An 18,614-nucleotide genomic window follows, 5' to 3' on the forward strand; every position below is an offset into this window, starting at 1 on the left:
ACTCCCTCTTACCTTCAGCATTTAAGCATACCCTTGTACCTGGACTTTAGATTGATATTGGCTATTTTTTGGCTTTCTCCTTTTTTATACAGACTGGACAGTTATGCCTTTATACCTGAACTTTATATAAACTCTGTTAGCATTAGCATATAAACTCTGTTACCCTTAGTGTTAATTATATCCTAGGCATTTTGAACCTGTATTTTTATAATGGTTTTGGCTACTCTCTGGCTTGTCATCTTTTTGAGATGGGATGGACAGTTTTAATTTTTAAACATATGAATATAATTTTTGAATTTTTAAGACTAAACTAGGTTGTCATGTACTTTGCCATTTTTAAGCTACTTCTTGTATCTTTTTTTACATAGGGATAATGAACTTTATTCCTCCATGAAAATATTTCATGTTTAAAAGCATAATGCAGTTTCCACATCAGTGTGACATTATCTTTCAATATGTAAACATAAAAATGATGTGAATCCCACCTTTATATCAGTAAGGACATAATATCTATCATTAAGAAAAAAGAATTTACATGGTAACCTTAGGAAAACTTTGTCATTTTGAATCTTAGAGTATCTCTGCAAATGGCTAAACAGCAGGAGTTGCCATCCTGGCTTTTATTATGTAAATAAGATTAATCCTGAACTCAGAGATCTGCATATTTCTTTTTTTAATTGTTGTTTTTTATTAATTGCAATTTATTCACTTTGTATCCCCGCTTAAGCCCCTCCCACCTCCCCATTCTTCAAGCATGCCCCTCCCCAAGTTTACTGATAGGAGAGGTCCTCCTCTCCTTCCTTCTAATCTTAGTCTATCAGATCTCATCAGGAGTGGCTGCATTGTCATCTTGTGTGGTCTGGTAAGGATGCTCCCCCTTCAGTGGGAGGTGATCATAGAGCGGGCCAATTAGATTATGTCAGAGGCAGTCCCTCTTCCCTTTACTATGTAATCCACTTGGACACTAAACTGCCATGGGCTACATCTTTGCAGGGGTTCTAGGTTATCTCCATGCATGGTACTTGGTTGGAGTATGAGTTTCTTGGAAGATGCCTGTGTTCAAATTTTCTGGTTCATTTGCTCTCCTTGTGGAGTTCCTGGCCTCTCCAGATCTTACTATTTCCCATTTCTTTCATTAGAGTCCATGCACTCTGCCCAGCAGTTGGCTAAAAGTTTCAGCTTCTGATTTGATAGTCTGTAGGGCAGAGACTTTCAGAGGCCATCTGTAGCAGGTTCCTAACTCATTTTATGTTTTCTGCTACTTCTGATATCCATCCTCTTTACATTTTGGGACAGGGGTTGAGCATTTTAGTCAGGGTACTCCCTCTTGATTAGTTTCTTTAGGTGTACAGATTTTAGTAGGTTCATTCTTTATTATATGTCTATATGAGTGAGTATATACTCTGTGTATTTCTGCTTCTGGGAGTGCTCACTCTCGATGATCTTTCCAGTTCCCACCATTACCTTAAAATTTCATGATTTCCTTATTTTTCATTGCTGAGTAATATTCCACTGTGTAGATGTACCACAATTTCTTAATCCATTTTTCAGTTGAGGGGCATCTGGGCCCTTTCCAGCTTCTGGCTATTACAAATAAAGCTGCTACAAATGTGGTTGGCCAAATGTCCTTTTTGTGTACTTCAACCTCTTTTGGATATATGCCTAGGAGTGGTATGGCTGGATCTTGAGGAAGCATTATTCCTGGTTGTCTGAGAAAGCACCAGATTGATTTTCAAAGTGGTTATACAAGTTTACATTCCCATCTGCAGTGGAGGAGGGTTTCCCTTTCTCCACAGCCTCTCAAGAGACAGTTTTCAACTTGGCCACTCTGATGGGTGTAAGGTGAAATCTCAGACTCATTTTGATTTGCATTTCCCTAATGGCTAATGATATTGAGCATTTATTTAAGTGTTTCTCTGCCATTTGATATTCCTGGACAAAAAGTTCTCTCTTTAGCTCTGTTCCCCATTTTTTAATTGGATTACTTGCTTTGCTGCTTTTTGTGTTCTTTCGTTCTTTATATATCCTGGATATTAGCCCTCTGCCAGAAAAAGGGTTGGTGAAGATACTTTCCCACTCTGTAGGCAGTCGTATTGTTTTGATGATGGTGTCCTTTGCTTTACAGAAGCTTTTCAGGTTAATGAGGTCCCATTTATTGATTGCTGCTCTTAGAGCCTGTTCAGGAAGTTGTCTCCTGTGCCAATGAGTTCAAGGCTCTTCCCCACTTTTTCTTTTAACTGATTCAGTGTAAATGGGTTTACTTTGTGTTGGAAATAAAGGCATGTATTCTCACCAACTTGTTCAAATATAGATGTATATTTCATATCAGTATCATTTTAACTCAAAGCCTTTAATTGAAAATCTAAGAGACCAGAAAATTTTAAGTTTGGGGTTTATTTTAATTTTTATTAATTACACTTTATTCACTTTGCCTTCCCCCCATAAACTCCTCACTCCTCCCCTCCCAATCCCACCTTTCTATGCCAATCTTCGTGCATGCTACTCCTCAAATTCACTGAGAGGGGACATCTTCCTCTCTTTCCTTCTAAACCTAATCTATCAGATCTCAATAGGAGTGGCTCCATTATCATCTTCTGTGGTCTGGTAAGGCTGCTTCTGCCTCAGGGGAAGGTGATCAAAGATCATTCTAACCAGTTCATGTCAGAGGCAGTCCCTATTCCCAATTCTATAGAATCCACTTGGACACTTAACTGCCATGGGCTACATCTTCATGAGTGTTACTTATTTGTAGTATAGACCTCAGGAATGAACCTTGTGCTCCAATTTTTTGGTTCTGTTGCTTTTCTTGTGTAGGTCTAGAGATTTTATTAGATGTATTCTACAATATATGTATATATGAGTGAGTATATACCTTGTGTGTCTTTCTGCTTCTAGGATAGCTCACTTAGGATGATCCTTTCTAGTTTCCACCATTTATCTGCAAATTTCATGATTTTCTTGTTTTGTTGTTTTGTTTTGTTTTGTTTTTATATGGTTGAGTAATATTCCATTGTTCAGATATATCACAATTTCTGTATCCATTCTCAGTTGAGGGGCATTTGGATTGATTCCAGGTCTGGGTATTACAAATAAACTGCTACAAATATGTCTGAGCAAATATCTTTATTGTGTACTTGAGTCCCATTTTGATATATGCCTAGGTTGTGTTATAGTGGTATTCCTAGTTGTCTTAAAAAGCACCAGATTGATTTCCAGAGTGGTTGTACATGTTATATTCCCTCCAGCAGTGGAGAGAGTTACCCTTTGTCCACAACCACTCCAGCATGTGTTGTCACTTGAGTTTTTTATTTTGGCCATTCTGATAGGGGTAAGGTGAAATCTCAGATTCCTTTCATTTGCAATTTCCTAATAACTAATAACACTGCACATTTCTTTCAGTGTTTCTCTGCCTTTTGATATTCCTCTATCAAGAATTCTCTGTTTAGCTCTGTTCTCCATATTTTAATTGGATTACTTGATTTGGTGCTTTCTCAACTTCCTTACTTCTTTATATATACTGAATTTTAGCCCTCTGTCAGATAAAGGGTGGAGGGAAGATTCTTTCCCAATATGTAGGCATTTGTTTTGTTTTGATGAATGTGCCCTTTGCTTTCAGAAAGCTTTTCAGTTTCATGTGGTCCCATTTACTGATTTTTGCCTGTGCTGTTGGTATTCTGTGAGGAAATTGTCTCCTGTGCCAATGAGTACAAGGCTTTTCCTTCCAACTGATTTAATGTGTCAGGCTATATTGTGATGTCTTTGATCCACATGGACATTAGTTTTGTGCAAATAGTGGATCTCTGCATTTTTCTACATGTAGACATCCAGTTACACCAGCACCATTTGTTGAAGATGCTGTCATTTTCTATTGTGTGGTTTTGGAACCTTTGTCAAAGCTCAGGTGTCCTTAGTGTGTTGGTTTATTTCTGGGTCATCTATTGGATTGCAGTGATCCACCTTTCTGTTTCTATGAAAGTACCACACAGTTTTTATTGCTGTCACTCTAAAGTGCAGCTTAAGATCAGGGATGGAGATATCTCCAGAAGATCTTTTTTTTGTAGAGCATTGTTTTATTAATTCTGGGCTTCTTGTTTTTCCATGTGAAGTTTTTAATTTTTCTTTCATTTTTTTCTGTAAAGATTTGTGTTGGTTATTTGATGGGAATTGCATTGAATTTTAGATTACTGTTGGTTAGTTGGCCATTTTTACAATATTAAACATCTGAAGCCATGAGCATGGGAGATCTTTCCATCTTCCGATATCTTCTTCTCACTCTTTCTTCAGAGACCTGAAAGTTTTTTACTTAGAAGACTGACTTGCTTGGTATGATTACACCAAGGTACTTTATGTATTTTGTGGCTTTGTGAATTGTGTTGTTTCCCTAATTTCTTTCTCATCCCTTTGTCTTTTCTATATAGAAGGGCTACTGATTTTTTTTTTTTTAGTTAATATTTTATCCTGCCACTTTGCTGAACATGTTTATTAGTTGTAGTAGTTTGCTGGTAGAATTTTTGGGGTCACTCAACATAATATAATTCCATCAGAAAATAGCAATACTTTGACTTCTTCCTTTTCAGTATCCTGTTAATCTCCTTAAATTTTTAAATTGCTCTAGCAAGGACATCTAGAACTATGTTGAAGAGATATGGAATGAGTGGGCAGCCATGCCTTGTCCCTGATTTCAGTGGGATTGCCTTAAGTTTCTCTATGTTTAGTTTGATGATGGCTATAGGATTGCTGTATATTGTATATGGGATTTTGACAAATGCTTTTTCAGCATCTGAGGAGATTATGTGTTTTTTTTTTTTTTCTTTCAATTTGTTAATATGGTGGATCACATTGATGAATTTCCTCATATTGAACAACCCCTGCAGACTTGGGATGAAGTCTACTTGGTTATGGTGGATGATATCTTTGATATGTTCTTGTATTTGTTTTGCAATTTTTTTTGTATTTTTACATCAATGATCACAATGGCAATTGGCCTGAAATTCTCTTTTCTTGTTGAGTCTTTGTGAGGTTTAGATACCAAGGTGACTATGGCTTCACAGAATGAGTTTGGTAGTGTTCCTTCTGTTTCTATTTTGTAGATTTCTCTGAAGAGAACTGGAGTTAGCTCTTTGAAGGTCTGGTAGAATTCTGTGCTGAATCTATCTAGTCCTAGGCCATTTTGCATGGAAAATTTTGATGACCACTTCTACTTCCTTAGGGTATATAGGACTATTTAATTGATTTACCTGGTCTTGATTCAGCTTTGATAAGTGGAATCGATCAAGAAAATTGTCCATTTCTTTTAGATTTTCAACTTTTGTGAAATAGACTTTTGAATTAAGTCCTAAAGTTTGTTTGGATTTCCTCGGTGTCTGATGTCATGTCCCCCTTTTTCAGTTCTGATTTTGTTGATTTGGATGGTGTCTCTCTGCCTTTTAGTTAGTTTGGATAAGGGTTTGTTTGTCTTTTTCATTTCCTCAAAGAACCAGCTTTTGGTTTCATTGATTCTTTGAATTGTTTTATTTGTTTCTAATTTATTGATTTCAATGATGTGTTTGGTAATTTCCTGCCATCTGCTCCTTTTTGGTGTTTCTGCTTTTTTTTTTTTTTTTCTAGGGTTTGGAGATCAGCCATTAATTTGTTTGAATGAGATGTCTGAAATTACTTCTTAAAGGCACTTGGCACTATGAACTTTCCTCTTAGGAATGCCTTCATTGTTTCCCATAAGTTTGGATATGTTGTGCCTTCATATTCATTGAATTCTAGGAAGACTTTAATTTCTTGATTTCTTCCCAGACCCAGCTGTCATTTGGTAGCAAGTTGTTCAGTTTCCATGTGTGTGTAGGTTTTTTGCTATTTTTGTTCATGTTGAGGTCCAGCTTTATTCCATGGTGGTCAGATAAGATACAAGGGATTATTTCAATCTTTTTGTATCTGTTGATGCTTGCATTGTGACCAACTATATGGTCTATTTTGGAGAATGTTCCATGAGATGCTGAGTTAAAGGCAAATTCTTCTGTCATTGGGTTTATTGTTCTCTAAATATCTGTTAGGTCCATTTGATTCACGACCTCTGTAAGAGACATTGTTTCATTGCTTAAGATCTGTTTTGTTGACCTGTGTTTTCTTGATGGTGAGGTGTTGAGGTCTCCCACTATTAATGTTTGGGGATATATGTGTGGTTTAAGTTTTATCAGTGTTTCTTTTACATTTGTGGGTGCCCTTGTATTTGGGGCATAGATGTTCTGAATTGTGATTTCTTCTTGGTGATGTAGGAATTTTCCCTTGATGAGTATGAAGTGTCCTTGCCTATCTCTTTTTTATTAATTTTTGTTAAAAGTCTATTTTCTCAGCTATTAGAAAGGCTACTCCTGCTTGCTTATTTGGGTCCATTTGCTTGGAAAGCCAGCCCTTTACACTCAGGTAATATTTATCTTTGTGACTTAAATGTGTTTCTCTATGCAACAATTTCTAGGTCTTGTTTATGCATCCATTCTGTTAGTCTGAGTCCACTGCTATTGAGAGAGACTAATGACCAGTGGCTGTTAGATCCTTCAATTTTGATGTTGGCTGTGGTAATAAGTTTGTGTGCTTGTTTGGTTTTTGCTTTACTCTTGAAAAGTTAATTTTGTCCAGTGTTTTCTTGAAAGTAGCTAGTTTTCTTGGGTTGTACTATATTCTTTCTTCTAGTATATTCTCTAACACTGGATTTGTATGTAGGTATTGTTGAAATTTGTTCCTGTCATTGAATATCTTGTTTTCTCTATCTATGAGGATGGAGAGTTTTGCTGGGTATAGTAGCATGGACTGACATCTCTGTTCTCTTAAGGCTTGCATGATATTCGTCTAGGTCTTTCTGGTTTTCATAGTCTCTGTTGAGAAGTCAGGTGTAATGGGTTTGCCATTATGTTACTTGGCCTTTTTCTTTTGCATCTTTTAGTATTTTTTTTTTCTTTTCTTTTTGTGAATTTACTCTTTTGATTATTAGGTTCTGTGAAGGTTTTCTTTTCTGGACTAATTTATTGGATGTTCTGTAGACCTCTTATATTCTTATTGGCCTCTCCTTTAAGTTGGAGAAATTTTCTTCAATGATTTTGTTAAAAATATTTTAACAAAATATTTTTGTTAAAATAGGCCTTGCAGGAGGAAATCTTTTTTTTTCCCTCTAATCCTCTTATTCTTAGGCTTTGTCAATTTATTTTTTCTTGAATTTTTTGGATGGTCTGTGTCAGGAAATTTTTATATTTAACATTTTCTTTTAAAGTTACTTTGATTTCTTCCATTTTATCTTCCACACCTAAGATTCTTTCTTCCATCTCTTGTAGTATAATTGGCTATGCGTACCTCTGTAGTTCCTGTGTTCTTCCTTCAGTTTTTCTCTCCACAATTTCTTCTTAGTTTTTTCTTTAATTTCTCCAACAAAAATATGGAATGCTACATGAATTTTCATGTCATCCTTAAGCAGGGGTCATGCTAATTTTCTCTGTATTGTTCCAATTTTATTATATTTGCTGCCTAAGTGAGCACCACATATTTCTTTCACATGGTCATTAATAAAGTACATGTACTTGAATTCTGAGTTTCACATTATCAGAGATTCAATTATTAATTGTTAAATGCACAGATATGTCCTCAGTCAGTGACTTGTTTTCTGTAAAAATACTCCCTGAACAAGGCAAATTTTTGAAGAAAAATTGTTTAATTGTGACGTTGCTTGTATTTCTAAAGAGACCATCCATGATGTTAAGTCAGCTTGCAGTCACCTTGTTGTAGTCCTTCACCAAAACTGAGAGCTTTTCATACTGAACCACAAGCGAAGCCAGAGAGGAGACTGAAAGAGACAGACAGAGAGATCTAGAGAGACATATTCAGAAATAGAGATCGAGGCCATCAGAAACAAAGATATAAAGTGACAGAGACCAAGAGACAGAGATAGCATTCTTTCTGGTCACTTTCATTGGCATATCAAGCTCGAAGCACACCCCCCATAATAAAATTCCAAAACGAATTATGTTTTTAATATTTTTATTTTAATTTTTATTAATTACACTTTATTCACTTTGTTTTCCCCCATAAAACCCCACATGCTGCCAAGCCCACCTTCCATCCCCATCCTCCACGCATGTCCTCCACAAGTCCACTGAAAAGGGAGGGCTTCCTCTCCTTCCTTCTGATCCTTGTCTATCAGATCTCATCAGAAGTGGCTGTATTTCCTTTTTCTTGACCTAGTCAGGCTGCTCCCACATCAGGGTGAGGTGATTAAAGAATGCCCAATCAGCTCATTTCAGAAGCAGTCCCTGTTGCCATTATTATGGAACCCACATGGACACTGAACTGCCATGGGCTACATCTGTACAGGGGTTCTAGGTTTTCTCCTTATATGGTATTTGTTTGGAATATGAGTTTCAGGAAAGATCCCTGTGCTCAGAATTTGGTTTTTTTGATCTCCTTGTGGAGCTCCTGGCCTCTCCAGATTTTACTAGTTTCCACTTCTTTCATTAGATTCCATGCACTCTGCCGAGGAGTTGGCCATACGTTTCAGCATCTGCATTGATAGTCTGCAGGGCAGAGCCTTTCAGAGTCCCTCTGTGGCAGGCTCCTGAATTGTACCATGTTTTCTGCTACTTCTGATGTCCATCCTTTTTGCCTTTTGGGGTGGGGATTAAGCATTTTAGCCTCTTGATTAGTTTTTTTTTTTTTTTTTTTTGGTGTACAGATTTTAGTAGATTTATACTATATTACAAGTATATGAGTGAGTATATGCTGTGTGTGTCTTTCTGCTTCTGGGATAGGACACTCAGGATGATCCTTTCTCGTTTTCACAATTGATCTGCAAATTTTATAACTTCCATTTTTTATTTTTGAGTTATATTCCATTGTGTAGATGTACCACAATTTCTGTATTTATTTTCACTTGGGGAAGGGCATCTGGGTTGTTTCAATTGTCTAGTTATTAGAAATAAAGCTGCTACAGATATGGTTGGGTAAATGTCCTTATTGTGTACTTGAGCTTCTTTTGGATATATGCCTAGGAGTCATATAGCTGGATATTGATGAAGCATCATTCCTAGTTGTCTGAGTAAGTGCCATATTGATTTCCTGAGTGATTGTAGAAGTTTACATTCCCGCCAGCAGGGAGAAAATTTCCATTTTCTCCACAATCTCTGTAGCATGTGCTGTCATTTGAGTTTTTGATCTTGGCCATTCTCTTAAGGTGTAATCTTACATAGTTGTAAGGTGAAATATCAGGGATGTTTTGATTTGCATTTCCCTGATGGCAAATGATGTTGCACATTTCTTTCAGTGTTTCTCTGCCATTCATTTTGTTGCTTTTCAACTTCCTTAGTTCTTTACATATACTGGATATTAGCCTCTGTCATATAAAGGGTTTATGAAGGGTCTCAATCTATAGATATTTGTTTCTTTTGTCCTTTGCTTTACAGAAGCTTTTCAGTTTCATGAGGTCCCATTTACTGATTGTTGCTCTTAGAACCTATGCTGTTGCTGTTCTGTTCATGAAGTTTTCTCCTGTGCCAATGAATTAAAGGCTCTTTCCCACTTTTTCTTCAAACCAATTTAATATATCTCTTTTTATGTTGAGGTCTTTGATTCACTTGGACTTTAGTTTTGTGGAGGTGATAATTATGGATATATTTGCATTTTTCTACATGTAGACATCCAGTTAGACCAGCACCATTTGTTGAAGATGCTATCTTTTTTCCGTTGTATGATTTTTGAATCTTTGTCAAAAATCAGGCATCCATAAGTGTGTTTGTTTCTGGGTCATTTGTTCAGTTCCATTGATCAACCATTTTGTTTCTATGCCAGGACCATGCAGTGTTTATTACAGTTGTTCGATAGTATAGCTTCCCTCCAGGAGATCTTTTACTGGTATGGAGTATTTTAGAAATTCTATTTTTTTTTCTTTCTTTCTTTTTTTTTTTCCATATGAAGTTGAGATTTTTTCTTTCAAGTTCTGTAAAAAATCCTGTTGGTAATTTGATGGGAATTGCGTTAAATATGTAGATTGCTTTTCATAAGATGGCCATTTTTCTTTTTTATTTATTTTATTTTTCTTTATTAATTACACTTTATTCAGTTTGTATTACCCCTGTGGTTTCCTTCCTCCTCCTATCCCAATCACTTCCTTCCTCCACCCTCTGCATGCATGCCCCTCCCGAAGTCCACTGATAAAGGAGGACTTCTTTCCTTCCTTCTGATCCTAGTCTATTAGGTTTCATCAGGTGTGGCTGCATTGTCTTCTTCTGTGCCCTGTAATGCTGCTTCCCCATCAGGGGGAGGTAATTAAAGAGCAGGCCAATCAGTTCATGTCAGAGACAGTTCCTGTTCCTATCACAATGAAACCCACTTGGATACTGAACTGCCATGGGCTACATCTGTGCAGGGGTCTTAGGTTATCTCCATGCATAGTCCTTGGTTGGAGTATCAGTCTCAGGAAAGACCCCTGTGCTCAGATTTTTTTGGTTCTGTTGCTCTCCTTGTGGAGTTCCTGTCCTCTCCAGACCTCACTGTTTTCCACTTCTTTCCTAAGATTCCCTGCACTCTGCCCAAATGTTGCCCATAAGTCTCAGTATCTACATTGATAGTCTGAAGGGCAGAGCTTTTCAGAGGTCCTCTGTGTCAGGCTCCTGACTTGTTTTCTCTTTTCTCCTTCTTCTGATGTCCAGCCTCTTTGCCTTTCTGGATAGGAATTGAGCATTTTAGCAAGAGTCCTCCCTCTTGATTAGTTTCTTTAGGTGTACATATTTTAGTGGGTTTATCCTATATTATATGTCTATATGAGTGAGTATATACCAGATTCATGCCTCTGCTTCTGGGATAGCTCACTCAGGATGACCTTTTACCTGCAAATTTCATAATTTCCTTTTTTTATTATTGTTGAGTAATACTCCATTGTGTAGATGTACAAGATTACATTCCCACCAGCAGTGGAGGAGGGTTGCTCTTTCTCCACAACCTCTCCGGCATGTGTTGTCTCTTGAGTTCTTGATCTTAGCCATTCTGATGGGTGTAAGGTGAAACATTCGGGTTGTTTTGATTTGCATTTCCCTGATGGCTAATGAGCTTGAGCATTTCTTTAAGTGTTTCTCTGCCATTCGATATTCCTCTGCAGAGAATTCTCTGTTTAGCTCTGTACCCCATTTTTTTAAATTGGATTATTTGATTTTTTGCTGTTTAACATTTTTAGTTCTTTATATATACTGTATATTATCCCTTTGTCAGATATAGGGTTGGTGAAGATCTTTTCCCAATCTGTAGACTGTTGTTTTTTTCTGAGGACAGTATCCTTTACTTTACAGACGCTTTTCAGTTTCATGAGGTCGCATTTAATGATTGTTGATATTAGAGCTTGTGTTGTTGGTGTTCTGTTCAGGAAGTTGTCTCCTGTGCAAATGAGTTCAAGGGTATTCCCCACTTTTGAACCTAACCAAGCAAGTCAAAGACTTGCATGAAAATATTTCCAGTCTCTGAAGAAAGAATTAGAAGAAGATATCAGAAGATAGAAAGATCTCCCATGCTCATGGCTTGGCAGGATTAACATAGTAAAAATAGCCATCTTACCAAAATCAATCTACAGATTCAATGCAATACCCATCAAATTACCAACACAACTCTTTACAGACCTTGAAAGAAAAATTCTCACCTTCATATGGAACAACAAGAAACCCAGAATTGCTAAAACAATTCTCTATAGTAAAAGATCTTCAGGAGGTATCTCCATCCCTCATCTCAGGCTGTACTATAGAGCAACAATACCAAAAAACTGCATGGTACTGGCATAGAAACAGACTGGTGGATCAATGGAATTGAATAGAATAACCCAGAAATAAACCCACACACTATGGACACCTGATTTTTGACAAAGATTCCAAATCCATTCAATGGAAAAAAGACAGCATCTTCAACAAATGGTGCTGGTCTAACTGGAATTCTACATGTAGAAAAATGCAAATAGATCCATACTTATCACCCTGCACAAAACTAAAGATCAAAGACCTCAACATAAAACTAGACACACTAAATCACTTAGATGGCCAATTTTTAATGTTAAACCTGCCAAGCCATAAGCATGGGAGATATTCCATCTTCTGACACCTTCTTCTAATTCTTTCTTCAGAGACTTGAATTTTTTTTTTCATACAAATCTTTGGCTTGCTTGGTTAGGGTCATACCTATGTCTTTGACTGAATACAAAAACACATTAAAGATATCATCCACTATGACCAGTAGGCTTCATCCAGGTATGCAAGGGTGGTTCAATATATGGAATTCCATCAATGTGATCCACCATATTAACAAACTAAAAAAAAAAAATCTGGTAATCTTAGATACTGAAAAAGAATTTGACAAATCCAACCTCCATTTATATTTAAAGTATTGGAGATATCAGGGATATAAAGCATATAACCAATATCAAAATAAACAGAGAGAAATTCAAAGCAATCCCATTGAAATCAGGAACAAGGCAAGGCTGCCTGATCTCTCCATATCTCTTCAACATAGTTCTGGAAGTCCTTGCTCAAGCAATAAAATAATTTTAGATAATCAAGGGGATAGAAATGTGAAATGAAGAAATCAAAGTATAACTATTGGCAAATAATATACATGAGTGACCTCTTAAAATTTTTCATGGGAACTCCTAAAGCTCATAAACACCTTTGGCAAGTGACTGGATACAAAATTAACTAAAATAATAGTAGCCCTTCTGTGTACAAAAGATAAAAGAGCTGAAAAAGAAATTGGGGAAACAAAAGATAATATATTATCTAACAAAGTCAACCTCCTAACCATTCCCAGACATTTCCTCACTGGGCACTAAACATGTAAATAGATGAGCTTCAAGGAGATTTGAAATTCAAAACATCCTGAAGTAGAAGTAGATGGGTAGACTCCTATGCAAAAAGAATAAAGTTATTCTGATAGTCATTCAATACAATGTTTAAAGTCCCAACAAATTCCAAGGATTAAAGAACAGGACTGAAAATATTTTTGGGGGAAATTTGGAATATTTCCATAATGGAGTATTATTCATCTAAGAAAATGACATTATGATATTTTCAGGCAAATTGTTGGAACAAGAAAAATCATCCTTGGTCAAGTTACTAAAATTCAAAAAGACAAATATGGTATATATCACTTATTAAGAGGTCTCCTAACATTGTGGAATGTTCTTAAAGGCAATAGTTTTTCCATTCTAAACCTCAAAGTCCTTATAGATTCCTTCCATTCATATTTCACTTGTTATATGTGCTTTTAGTCATATCTTAGGTACAGTCCATCTCTCCACATGGTTCCAAGACCTCTGCTCCTGATTTTCCACCTCTCCTCCCCTGCTTTCTTCCTATTCCTGCTACTATAGACCAAGGTATCTCACCCTATCCTCTACATTGCTCAGCATTGTAGCTGGTTGTTTTATTGAAAATACAGAGAACAAATGGTAGCATGTTTACACAAACTTGACACAGGTGATACATAGAATAAGCTTTACAGTGGTATTTCCGTGAGACATTTGAATGAACAAGGGTAAATTATATAGATTACAAAATAACATTGTATAAACAATTTACTTAACACACACACACACACACACACACACACACACACACACACATATATATATATATATATATATATATATATATATATATATATATATATATATATATTGCTGTGTTGACATGCTGAAAGAGGGCACCAGATCTCATTATATATGGTTGTGAGCTATCATGGGGTTACTAGAAATTGAAGAAAGACATCTGTAACAGTAAACAGTGCTCTAAACCTTTGAGACTCATCTCTAGCCCTAGGTACAATTTTCTTTAGTTCATATTCCTTAAAATTTCGGTGTCATTGTGTTGTCGTAACAATGTGTGATGTTATAATGTCATTGTAAATCATAGTGCCATTGTTTTGTCTTAACACCATTGTAAATTCATAAAATTATTGGGATGTCTTGATACTAATTTGATGTAATAATATCATGGTGATGTCAAAATAACATTATGATGTCATAAAACCTTTTTAACATCATATCATTTTGATGCCATAATAGCCTTGAGATTTCATGACAACAAGGTGGTGTCATTATGATTGGGATGTCATAATAAAATTGTGATGTCATAATACCAATGTGATGTCATCATACCATTGTGGTGTGATACCATTGTGATATCATACTACTGTTTTATAATGACAATAATGACATTATTATAATGCAATAATGACATTATTGCATTGTCATATCATAATAGCATGGTGATACCATAATACCATTTGTGATGTCATCCTAGCATTGTAATATCCTAATATTTTGGTGTCATAAGACCATTGTGATATCATAATACCATTGTGATGTCATGAGAGCATTGTGATATCAGCATAGTATTATGGTGTGGTAATACCCTTTTGATATATTATAGCACTGTGATGTCATCAAAACATTGTCAAGAAATAATAATATTGTGATGTCATGATAGCATTGTGATGTAACAGTAGCATTGTGATGTTATAATAGCACTAGTTTGTAATAATACCACTGTGATATCTTCATAGCATTGTGATGTCATAATACCATTGTGATGTCATAATGGCATTTTGAAGTCAGAATATCATTGTGATGTCATAATACCATTGGGATAGCATAAAATTGTGATGTAATAATACCATTGGTATATCATAAAGCATTGAGATGTCATCATAGGATTGTTTTGCCATAATTCAATTATGATATTATACCATATGATATAATTATTGTTTGTGATTTCATAATAGCATAAGGATATCATAAGATTTTTGTGATGTCATAATTCCATTGTTATGTCCTCATAATATTGTGATGTCAAAATACCATTGTGAAGTCATAATACCATTGTAATATAAAAAAAGCATTTTGATGATAAAATAATTTTGTGATGTCATTATACCATTGTGATGTCATAATTTCATTTTAATATTATATGATATGATGTCATTGCATTGTGATGTCATCATAGCATGGTAAATTCAAATAGGATTGTGATCTCATCATAGCATTGAGATATCCTAATATCATTGTAAAGTCATATCTTTTTGAAGTCATGATAGCATTGTAATGTCATAATTCAATTGTGATGTCATAACAAATTCCTGTCGTAATAGCATTGTGATGTTGTAATAGCATTGGGAATTCTTAATAGCATTGGGATGTCATGATGACATTGTGATGTTAATAGCATTGGGAAGTCATCAGAGTATTGTGATGTCCTAATATAATTGTGATGTCATACCACAATCATGTTGTGATCTTCTAATAGCATGGTGAGGTCATAATACAAGTGTGAAGTCATAAAACCATTGTGATGGAATAAAACTGTGATGTTAAAATAGTATTGAAGTGACATCATGATGGCATTATAGCATTTTGATGTTTTAATACCACTATGATCTTACAATTGTGATCTCACAATACCATTGTGATATGATAATACTCATGTGATGTCAGGATAGCATTGAGATGTCATAATTGCATTGTTGTGTTATAATATTATTGTGATGTTATAAATCCATTGTGATATTATTCCATATGATATCATAATAGCAGTGTGATGTCCTACTTTCATTGTGAAGTCATAATAGCACTGAGATATCATGACACCATTGTAATAACATAATGCAAGTGAGATGTCATAAAAAATTGGTAATGTCATAATAGCATTGTGATGTCATAATATCAATATGATGTCATAATAGAATTGTGATCTCATAATACTATTGTGAAGTCATAATAGCATATGAGTTAATAATACCATTGTGCATATACTCATTGGAATTTGTTCAGAGTCTCAGTGCCAAGGCCATTAAAGAAAACAGAGTTCATCCTTACCACACCATGTCACCACCCCTAAGAAGAAGACATCAGTCCTGAAGAACTCTATACTTCATCACCTTAATCACAGTTTTATTTATGTATTTATTTATTATGATGTGTTCACTTTGTATCCCTTCTGCTGTCCTCTCCTTCTCCTTCCAGTCCCACCCAGCCTCCTCCATCAACCCCTATGCCCTTTCTGTAGTTCCCTCATAAGAGAGGCCCTCCTCCCCCTTCTGCCTGACACTAGCTTATCAGGTATTACCAAGGCTGGCTGCATCATCTTCCTGTATGGCCTAATTCTCAGGACATTGTTCTCCTTGTGTCTTCAATTGTCTCCAATTATGACACCCTTCTTGCCTCCTCTACTGTAAGCTTCCCAGAAATCTGAGGTGAGGGTGAGTTTCATAGTGAAATCCCATTTAGAGTTGGGTGTTTTAAGGTCTCTCTCTCTGCATAATATCAGACTCTGGGTCTGTGTATGCAATAGCATTTGATGCAGAAGGCAGCATTTCTGTGGATGCAAAAACATGGCACTGATCTTTCAGTTGAGGGTAGAGAGCAACATATTTTAATAACAACAGCCTGTGTACTTGAAAATTTCTGAGGATAGCCTTTTCCAACATCTCAATGAATACCCACCAAATTCTCCTTCTGGAACACAAGGAAGATCACAATAGGTGGCCTATTGGTACTTTATCACCCACTTTTAAGAGACCATCTAATAAGTGAATACGTATCCCTTTTTGTCTGTCTGCATTGTAGTTACTTCACCCAGTATGATTTTTCCTAGTTCCATCCATTTGCCTGAAATATCTTGATGTCATTTTCTTTGCTGAATAATACTTTGTTATGGAAATATTCCACGTTTTTTTTCCCAGAGAATATTGTCAGTCCTGTTCTTTATAACTTGGAAGTTGCTGGACTTTAATCATTGTATTTTATGACAAACTATCAGGATAACTATGTTCTTTTAGCCTTGAAGTCCCTCCAACATCTTTCACTTCCTGGTGATTTGAATTGCATTGTCTGCTTGAAGCTCTCTATTTACATGCAGAGTCTCTAGTGATGAAATGTATGTGAAACATTAGGAGTTATGGCAACATTAGATATTAAAATTCTTATTGAGGTTATATTATAGGAGGGTGTGCTTTGAGGTTGATGTTCTAATCAAAGTGACCAGACAGAATGGATTCTCTTCCTCTCAGTCTCTCAGTATCTATCACTTTAAACTTTGTTTCTATAGGTGTTGTTATCTCTATTTCTAAATCTTTCTCTCTAGCTCTATCTCTCTTATCTCTATCAGTCTCCCTCTCTCTTCATTGGTTCATATGGTTCAATATGAAAATCTCTCAGTTCGTCTCAAGTTCTACAAAAAGATAACTGCTTGCTGACAGGACATCATGGATGGTCTCTGTTACAATATAAGCAAGGTCCTAATTAAAAGTTTTTTCTGAATTTTTCTTTCCAGGTGTGTAAAGAATTGTGTTGGCAATTTGATGGGAATTACATTAAATCTGTTGATTGCTTTTCATAAGATGGCCATTTTTACTATGTTAATCCTGCCAAGCCATGAGCATGGGAAATCTTTTCACCTTCTGATATCTTCTTCTATTTCTTTCTTTAGAGACTTGAAATTTATTTTATACAAGCCTTTGACTTGCTTGGTTAGGGTTACACCAAGGTACTTTATGTCATTTGTGGCTATTGTGAAGGGTGTTGTTTCTCTAATTTCTTTCTCAGCCTGTTGTCTTTTGTATACAGGAGTGCTACTTATTTTTTTGTGTTAATTTTCTATCTGGCCAATTTGCTGAAGGTGTTTATCAACTTCGTATGGAATAACAAGAAACCTTTGTAACCATTCAAAAAGAAAAAGAAAAAAGAAAAAGAAAACAAGCTGGTGAAAGAGAAGGAAACCAGGGATTCATTTGGCTGAAATAAAGAAAGATCTGTGAGTGTCAAAGGAGAGCTAAGGGGCAACAAACTCTTTAAGAGTCTGTGCTCTTCCACACTAGTTTTTCCAACCCTCTATGAACAGGTTTGCATGGGCGATCTGGATGGATTGGCAGCTGTGTCCTACTCAGGGATCAGTGAGGAATCGTGCTGGTCCTGGGGTTTAAAGTTCAAACTTTACAAAGTCAAACTCTGTCCTCCATTAGTGGAATCTTTTCTCCATATTAAAAGTCATTGTAAAAGTTGTCAACATATTATTCTTTTGATTTTGTGGGAATTTAATGTAATATACATTACCCTCATTTTCTATTGCTCCCAGGTTCAAATTCCTATGCATGTATCACACTATTTTTTTCCTTTAAAATACATCAATAGAAATATGTGTTATTTATTTATTCATTGGAACATGATCAGATTCTCAGTGACATGTCCCTTAAAGAAAACTGAGTTCATCCTTTCTGCACCCTGGTACCACCCCAAGAAGAAAACATCAGTCCTGTAGAGCCCTATACTTCATCACCTTTATCACAGTTTTTCTTAAATATTTACTTATTACAATTGGTTCATTTTGTATCCCCTCTACTGCCTACTCCCCTTCTCCTTCCAGTTCTACCCAGCCACCTTCTACTATCCCTGTGCTTTTCTGTAGTTCCCTAATAGAGGAGACCCTCCTCCCCCTTCTATCTGAATAGAGCTTATCACATCTCTTCATGGCTGGCTACATCATCTTCCTCTGTGGCCTGAATCACATGCATTTTTTCCATGTGTCTTCAATTCCCTCTATTTATGACACACTTCTTGG

General features: G+C 35.9%; 1 non-coding gene across 1 annotated transcript; it reads right to left on the reverse strand.

Moving 5' to 3' along the window:
- Positions 1–7,411: 7,411 nt before the first annotated feature.
- On the reverse strand, positions 7,412–7,518 carry LOC132651649 (U6 spliceosomal RNA). Its single transcript, XR_009589233.1, has one exon. It is a non-coding gene; the product is annotated as a U6 spliceosomal RNA (small nuclear RNA).
- Between the last annotated feature and the right edge of the window lie 11,096 nt (positions 7,519–18,614).

Source organism: Meriones unguiculatus (genome assembly GCF_030254825.1).
Source record: "Meriones unguiculatus strain TT.TT164.6M chromosome Y unlocalized genomic scaffold, Bangor_MerUng_6.1 ChrY_unordered_Scaffold_23, whole genome shotgun sequence".
In the NCBI taxonomy this organism is placed as follows: Eukaryota; Metazoa; Chordata; class Mammalia; order Rodentia; family Muridae; genus Meriones; species Meriones unguiculatus.